The 9,163-nt window shown below is 37.4% G+C and overlaps 1 pseudogene; it reads left to right on the forward strand.

Moving 5' to 3' along the window:
* Window positions 1-7,931: 7,931 nt before the first annotated feature.
* On the forward strand, window positions 7,932-8,522 carry LOC102848528 (annotated as a pseudogene).
* Window positions 8,523-9,163: the final 641 nt, after the last annotated feature.

Here is a 9,163-nt window from a genome sequence, read left to right on the forward strand (position 1 = left end):
GACTGTGTAGTAGATTTTGAGATCAGGGATTACAATCCCACCTACTTTATTTTTCATATTCAGTGGAATTTGCTTATTTGAAATATCTTTTCCAGTGAAAGAAATTTCCTTTTTTGTCTCTCTGAAGAATGGAATCAGTATCTGTACTTGAGATGCATTGAACCTATAGATTGCTTTTTATAGAATAGCCATTTTCACAATTTTTAGTCTACGATCATAGTATATTTTTCCATTTCTCCACTTATCTACAGCTCCTTTAGTTTTTTATAGTTGTTATAGTAGGTTTTTATTGTTGTTGTTGTTGCTGTTAAATGCCGTTGAGTATGATTCAAAGCAACTCTATGAACAAACAGATCTGAATCCTGTGCCCTTCTCACACTTTCTCACACACTTGAGCCCACTGCAGCAGTCATTGTGTCTTTCACCAAGCCTTCATCTTTCCAGGTATGATGTCCCTCTCCAAGCTATAGCCTCTTTTAGCACCATGCCTGAAGTATATTATCATCTTTACTTCTAAGGAGCACTCTGCTTGTACTTTCTGCAAGACAAATTTGGTTGTTCTTTTGGTAGTCCATGAGATATTCAGTGTTCTTCTCCAATACCACAACTCAAAGGCATCAATTTTTCTTCTGTAATGCTTATTCATTTTTCAGCTCAAACGGATATCATTGCTCCTCAATAATTTGGAGAGATCCCTAACTGCAGACTTTCCCAGTATAATACACCCCCTTACTGATGGTATAAGAGTGTTGATTGTGGATCCAAGTATATTAAATTGTTGACAATATCAATCTTTCCTCCATCTATCATGATGTTGCCTACTGTTCCAGTGGTAAAAATTATTTTTTTACATGAAGATGCAATCTATATTGTTGATTGAAAACCAGCCAACTTCAGCTGGATCTGGTATCATGATACTTGTATACCTGATTTGTTAGGAGAGATATAATGCTAATTTGTCATTTGGTTTTATTGGAAGAGTTCTAATTTCTGCCATTTTGTTCAGATAAATTTGTTTTTCCTTCTCTGGGAGACCCACTGAACATATTTTGGTCACTTTTTAAAATGGCATCTAGTTTTGTTTTGTTTATAGAGTGTAATATCAAATTATAAAACCATATCACATGGAAGCAAGCCCCTACTGAAGTTTACTCAAAATTATTGGAACAGTACATTGATAAAAAACTGCTAAACAGAGCGACACACACCAGAGTGAGCAGGACAGATGGAATTTCAGTGAGAATTATTATTAAAATAATTATTTTGGAAGCCTTGGTGGGGAGCAGCATGCCTCAGCAGGGAGCAGCAAGCTTTGGCAGGATACAGAGAGCCTCAGTGTGTTGCAGCAAACCACAGCAGGGAGCAGGGAGCCACAGTGGGACCCACCTCCCAATAGTAAGCAGGACAGCAGGAAATTGAGTGGGGTGTTTGGAGGGGGATTATTGTTGATTGCTGAACCACATGGGGCCACTTCACCTTAAGCAGAAGCGAGTAAGACAGCTGAATCTTGACAGGGGTGGCAGACCCAGTTCTCAAAGGGAAAACCAAGACTTCCTGGTTTTCCATTAGATCCCCACACATGCCCCTTGCCCCACTTGCATCTGGATGTGTCCCCCAACTCCCTACCCAGAGTGTGTCTGAACATGCACCCAACCTACATGCATCCACGCATGCACCTGCCCAACCCTCTTCAGTGCAGTGACTCTGTTCAAAAACCAGCTATCACCTCAGGCATAAAAACCTCTACCACAGCAATGTCATGAAAGAAGCAGTCTACCTTACAGCCTACACAAGCCCAAAACAAGATAGCACTCCCATAAAAGTAATACAGAATCAATAAATGCCTGAAGCCAAGAAGTCTGATGGAACGTTCTGATACATAACTTATAAGATCAATGATTGAATATTTTCAATGGGTGAGAGACGAACTTGAAGAATTACAGGACACTGCAAGGAAAAACCAGGAGGAGCAAAACAAACAAAAGAAAAGACACAAATAATCCAAATAAAAGATGAAAAGGGCAACTTCACAACAAAACCAACTGAATAAAAAGGCTAACATTGGAATATTATTAAAAACTATACTAAAACAAGTATGAAAACCTAGAGGAAATGGACAAATACATAGACTTTCACAAACTACCTAAACTGACACCAACAGAAATTGAACACCTGAATAGACCCATTACAGAAGAAGAAATTGTAAAGGTCATAAAACAACTGGACCAGATGGTTTTACAGGTGAATTTTATCAAACATTCAGAGAAGAACTGTCACCAATTCTACATAAACTATTTCAGAAAATATAAATAGATGGAATTCTCCCAGACTCATTCTATGAAGCAAACATATCCTTGGTACCAAAGCCAGGTAAAAACATTATCAAAATAGAAAACTATAGGTCAATATTTCTTATGAACTCAGATGCAAAAATCCTGGTCAATAGAATCCAATGATGTAAATACACCCTAAAGAAACCAGAACTTCCACCCAAGCATATATATGCACACCCATGTTTAGTGTGGCTCTGTTCACAATAGCAAATATCTGGAAACAACCCAAGTGTCCATCAACAAATGAATGAAGGGATGGAGAAGCTTTGATATATTCACAAAATGGAATACTATGCTGCACTGAAAAACAGGGAACTCATGAAATATTACACAAAGTGGGTCACCCTGGAGGCATTATGTTAATCTAAAAGCTAAAGTGAATCTTATTCAACCATCTTATTTTCATTTCTTTTGTATACATCTGAAAGTTGGAAAATGAATAAGTATGACAGAAGAACTAATGCACTTAAATTGTTCTGTTAAAGAAATGTCCTGAATATCCACAACATGCCAAAAGAACAAACAAATACATTTAGGAGAAAGTGTAACCAGGGTGCTCCTTAGAAGTTAAGATGATGAACCTTTGTCTCACATACTCACATACAAAAAGAATTGTTTATTCAAAGAGACTTTCTTTTTTTGCAAGCTCCTGACAAAATGACAATTTCTGACATGAAAAAGTTGAGAAGTTCTGAATGCAGATCAAAAGCTGATTAACTCACAATGACCAAGTGGGATTCATAGTAGGTATGCAAGGATGGTTCAACATAAGAAAAATAATCAATGCAATTTACTATATTAACAAAGTAAATAACAAGAGCCATATGATCATAGCAACTGACACAGAAAAGGCATTTGACAGAATCCTATACCACTTCCTGATAAAGACATTCAGCAAAATTGGAATAGAAGGAAATTTCCTAAACACAGTGAAAAGTATATATGCAAAACAAAGAGCCAACATCATATGCAGCAGAGGAAGTCTAAAAGCATTTTCCTTGTGAACAGAGACAAGACAAGGATGCCCACTGTCACCACTTCTGTTCAATATTTTATTGGAAGAGCTTGCTAGGGCAATACAACAAGAGAGAAACAAAAACCATCCAGATCGGCAAAGAGATGGTTAAACTATTCTATATGCAGATGATATGATAGTGTACACAGAAAACCCCAAAGACTGAACAAAAACAACAATAACAAAAACAAACAAACAAACAAAAACCCTGTTAGAGTTAGTAGACCAATTTAGTAGAGTGGCAGGATATAAGATAAACATCCAAAAATCAATAGGTTCTACAGTAACAAAGAGAACTCAGAGAAGGAAATCAAGAAAGCAATACCATTTACACAAATTGAAATACTTAGGAAGTGAACCTAACTAGAGAAACAAAAGACTTATACAAAGAAAACAACAGAGAATTTCTGCAAGACACAATAAAAGACCTAAAGAAGTGGGAAAATGAGACTTGTTCATGGATAGGAAGATTCAATATCGTGAAAATGACAATCCTATCAAAAGCAATCTACATGTTCAATGCAATCCGGGTCCAGATACCAAATTCATTTCTCAAAAAGATTGAAAAGGAAATTAACAGATTTATTTGGAGAGAACAAGAGACCTCTAATAAGCAAAACACTTCTGAGAAACAAAAATGAGGTGGGAGGCATAGCACTCCCTGACCTCAAAACCTACTACAAGGCAGTAGTAACCCACACAGCATGGTACTGGTACAATGACAGGCACATAGACCGATGGAACAGAATTGAGAACCCAGAAATAGAACCAGCTATCTATGGTCAACTGACATTCGACAATGACATCAAAGCTATTAAATGTGGAAATGACAACCTCCTCAACAAATGGTGCTGGTATAACTAGACTTACACCTACAGAAAGCTGAAACAGGATCCACATTTCACACCATACACAAAAATCAACTTAAGGTGGATCAGAGACCTGGGAGTAAAGCCCCAAACCATAACATTCATAAGAGACAAACTGGGATGAAGCTAAGAAGTGCTAGTCCAAGGTACAAAGAGACTGCCAAAGAAAGCCAGACATGGACAATCTGAAGAGGATAAAATTGAGAATGAGCCCTTCTAAAGATTAAATCCATGTGTGTATCAAAAATTTTTCCAGCAGGATGAGAAGAAAACCTACAGACTGGGAACAAACATTTGGTAATACCATCTCTGAGAAGAGCCTCATAATGAAAGTTACAGAATACTCCTGGGTCTCCACAGAAAAGGACTGATAACCCAATTACAAAATGGGCAAATGACATACAAAGTCTTTTCACAGAGGAAAATATTCAGTATTCAAATGGCAAACAAACACATGAAGAAACGTATCCAAATCATTGGCAATAAGAGGGATGCAAATCAAAACTACAGTGAGGTCCCATCTCAGCCTAATAAGAGTGACAAAGTTTAACAGGGCAACAAGTAATAAAAATTGGAAAGGATGTGGTGAGAAAGGAACTCATATACAATGTTGGTGAGATTGTAAAATGGTACAACCATTCTAGAAGGCAGTTTGTAGCTTCCTCAAAAAGCTAAACATAGAAATTCCATATGACCCAGCTAGACCACTACTTGAAATAGACCCTGAGAAAATGAAAACTGAAGCACAAACTGAGATTTGTACACCAACGTTCATAGCAGCACTATTCACCATCACAGGAGCATGGAAATAGCCCAAATGTCCAACTACAAATGAGTGGATTGAGAAATTGTGGTACATTTACACAATGGAATACTATGCAGCATGCAGGAGTAATTATTTTTTATATTATTACCTAACTTGAGAGGGACTAGAGAGTATTATGCTGAGTGAACTAACTCAGGCCCACAAGAATAAATATTGTATAAAACCATTTTGTAAAATGAGTATAAAGATTGAAGGGAAGTGGTGGAGGGTAGAAACAGAGGGATGAGGATGTGCAGGGGTAGGGGGAATTAATTTCTAAAATTTGAGAAGGGATTGAGGGAAATTGGAAGAATCTGCTCTCAAAATCAATGTATCTGAATTTTGTAAATAAACTAGTATTCAAAAAGATTAATAAAAAATTTTTATAAAGCAGATTCCTACTTAGGTGACAATGTCCAGAAACCACACCCTTACAGGAGAGCAGGTGACCCCACATACCACACACCATGCTGGGTCCAGCTAATTCTCTAGCAAAGTTTTCCTTTAGACAAAGCACTGTTGTTTTTATTTTTACCTGTTCTTTTTCCACTTTAAGCACTGTTATTCTATTTTATCTTTCTCTCAATATTTTTTCAACGTAGCATTTTTTATGACCTTGAATGGTGATTAATTTGCCCATTCTCCCTAGCCAACTCAAAGAAACTTCAAATTATTGCCATTGGGTCAGAATCAACACAACACTAACCAGCCAGTAGATTGTCAGATGACAATGTACTTAGAAGGAGATTGCCTATTTTTCTCTCTTGGAGCAGCTAGTGGATTAGAATTGTATGTTGACAGGACAACTCCTTACCCACTAGGGCATCAGCTTTCTATAAAAAGTTATTTAACTGGAGGTATTTAACTTTTTCAGCCCATAAAAATTGTTTCTCACCAAAGTCTCTTTGTAACACTTCTTTTTCAAGTAGTTTCTTATAGGTATTGATGTCTTTTCCTAAGTTAGTATAGTTATTTTCAGATAAAATCTGAGTTAAGTTTTTTTAAACCAGGAAGGAGATATCTCCACAAAAGATTTCTGCTATTCTCTATGGCTTCACAAATCTTTCTTGATCTCAATGACTTGTTAATGGAGATATGGTTTTAGATAATAATTTCACAAACTGGAATCTCAAACAAATATGATTAATGTCTTTTGGAGATCATTTATCTCAAGTTTTGGAGACCAAATTTAGTCATAGAATGGTGCAACACAAGAAGCTGAAGCAAAACTATTCCCATGACAGTATATACAATTGTCATTTTTATGTGCTTCGTAAATAATTGTGCTATGGAATCACTGGTAAGTTCTTCTCTCGCGGTCTAAATACTGAGTATCAATGAACAGTCATAATCCAAAATTCTGTATAAGAAAATGCAGGTTTCGGGGAGCTCTGGTGGCCTAGTGGCAAGGAACTGCAGCTACAATCCCAGAGGCGCATGGTTCGAATCCACCAGTTGCTCTGCCGGTGAAGGAGGGACAATCTCCTCCTGTACCAGTCATATCTGATTTGACGGTACACACACACAAAAATAAATTTAAAAAAAATGCAGGTTTCTTGCTGTTGCTTTTTTCATCTTTAGTACTGTTAAAAACCTTTATAAGGGCATATGTAAAAAAATATGGAAAAAATAGATTTTTTTCTAGATATACAAAAGTAGAGAGTGTTAAATATGTGTCAGACTCTAAATTCCATTTCCAGAAAGAAAGCATGAAATTGTATTTAGAAATGGGAATGTGATAAAAAAGCAGAGTATCCACCATGGAGAAAAACTTTTCTTTCTCACCTATTTTTCCTTCTTTTTATCCACATTTTAGAGGCATTCTTCATTTGAAATAGAAATAATTAAAACTGTTGTCTATTTATTTGCCCAATATGTCCTTGTATAAAAAGGGAAAGTGTCAAAGTGAGAGAAAATATGTCATGAAGAATGGCAATTCCAGAATACTTAATTGTGTTAATTTGAAAATTATATATATACCAAAGAAGTCAAACAAAACTTAAAGATATGTTTTAAAGATCAGAAAAGTTGTACATTAGATTAATATCTTTCATCTATACCTATTCAATCTGTACAGAATCTGGACTTAATGAAGAAGAATGTGACATCAGAATTGGAGGATGATTCATCAACTACTTGTACTATGCAGATGGCACAACCTTACTGCAGAAACTGAAAGAAACTTGAAACACTAAGAAGATCAAAGATTATCACTTTCCATATAGATTGCATCTCAACATCAGAAAAACAACAGTCCTTACCATTGGACTGAAAAGCAACAAGAAGATAAATGGCTAGAAGACGGAAATTGCCAATAATTTCCTTTTACTTGGATCCACAATCAATACTGAACTGTGGTTAACAATATTCAATAAATCAAAAGACATTTTGCACTGGGAAAATCTGCCTTCAAGGACTGCTTTAAAGTACTAAAGAATAAGGATGACAATTTAAAACACAAAGGCCCACTCACTGGTTTAAACAAAATTTGTTTAAGCAAGAGTCTTCCAGCCCATAACTGACTGTTAATCAAATAAAAAAACAAGCAAATAACACCTCATTGTTAATTAACTTTTAAAAACCTGACCTACCTTTCAGAGAGCCTCTTGTTTGAACAGTTGAATTCTAGAAGGGAGGTACTTTTTTTCATTTTATTAGTGTAAGCTGTGTGGTTGTTTTTATTTAATTAGCGATCCGGGCTATGTAAAGAGAAATGTGGCATCAGGATTTGAAGAAGACTTATCAATATCCTGCATTATGCAGATGAAACAACTTTAGTTGCTGGAAGTGAGGAGGACTTGAAGCACTTGTTGCAGAAGATCCAAGAATACAGCCTGCAATATGGATTGCATATCATTGTCAAGAAAACGAAGATTCTGCCCAAAGGTGGGGGAAGGTTAAGTGCTGTCATGGTGGCAGCTTTAACCCCATCGAGGGCTGAGGGAGTCCCTGAAAATCAAGGAATGCAGTCGGCCATAGGAGCCCTGGTGGAGCTCATGCCGACCTCCCTCCGGCGGCCTGACCCTGGTGAGCCCTTACCACACCGAGTTGGGGACTCTTTAGACCTTGTGGTGCTCGCCCAGCAGGTGTAGAAGGCTGATGAATTTGTCCGAGCAAATGCTACCGATAAAACTGACAGTCATAGCTGAGCAAATCCAACATTTTCAAGAACAAGCAGGAAGGTACTGGAAGATGCTTGCACAGATGCTGACTTGCACCACGTAGCTTGCAATATTGTGAAAAAACCTGGCAACATTTACTACCTCAATAAACAAGGGAGTGGTCAGCAGTAATTTTCCATCATTTCTCCAAAGGAATGGGGTACAAGTTGTTCACATGACTTTCTTGGTGCCTACAAGTTACAGTGTGACTTATCCTGGACTCCATATGAGGACATTGAAAAACAAGATGCCAAAATCAGCACAAAGGACAAATTGCTAAGCCAACCAATGGCCTTGCCTCCATGCACTGAACCCAATTTCCAGGGACTGACTCACTGAGAATGGATGGACTCTGCCACACAGCTTGCAGTGGCCTCCTCGTTGACCACCCTCCGCCTTGAGAGGAGCTGTCATGAGAATTGAGGGCCATGAGGGTGAATCATGAACTTCTTGGAAGGGAAAAAAAAATAAATAAAACAAAGATTTTTACCACTGGACCAATAGGCAGTACTGTAATAGGTGGAGGAAAGATTGAAACTGTAAATAATGTCAGCTTACATGGATCCACAACACTCTTGGTACAAGTAGTAACAAAATCAGATGTATTGCACTGGGAAATTAATTAGGGACCTCTCCAAATGATTGAGAAATAATGATATCAATTTGAGGAACTAAGGTGTGTTTGACTCAGGCCATGGTCTTACCAATCACTTGCTATGCATCTGAGAACTAGACAGTGAATAAGGATGACAGAAAAATAAATGATGCCTTTGAGTTGTCGTGTTGGAAAAGAGCACTGAACATCCCACGGACTACCAAAAGAACAAACAAATATGTCTTGGAAAGGGTGCAGCCAGAGTGTTCTTTGGAGGCAAAGGTGATGAGGCTTCATATCACATACTTATATGTTGCTAAAAGGGGCTATTCCTTGGAGAGGGACAGAAGCTCATAAAGGCTGAGGGATCAGAAAAGGAGAGGAA

The sequence above is a fragment of the Elephantulus edwardii genome, unplaced genomic scaffold (genome assembly GCF_000299155.1).
Source record: "Elephantulus edwardii isolate Elephantulus edwardi_28Jun2011 unplaced genomic scaffold, EleEdw1.0 scaffold00432, whole genome shotgun sequence".
In the NCBI taxonomy this organism is placed as follows: Eukaryota; Metazoa; Chordata; class Mammalia; order Macroscelidea; family Macroscelididae; genus Elephantulus; species Elephantulus edwardii.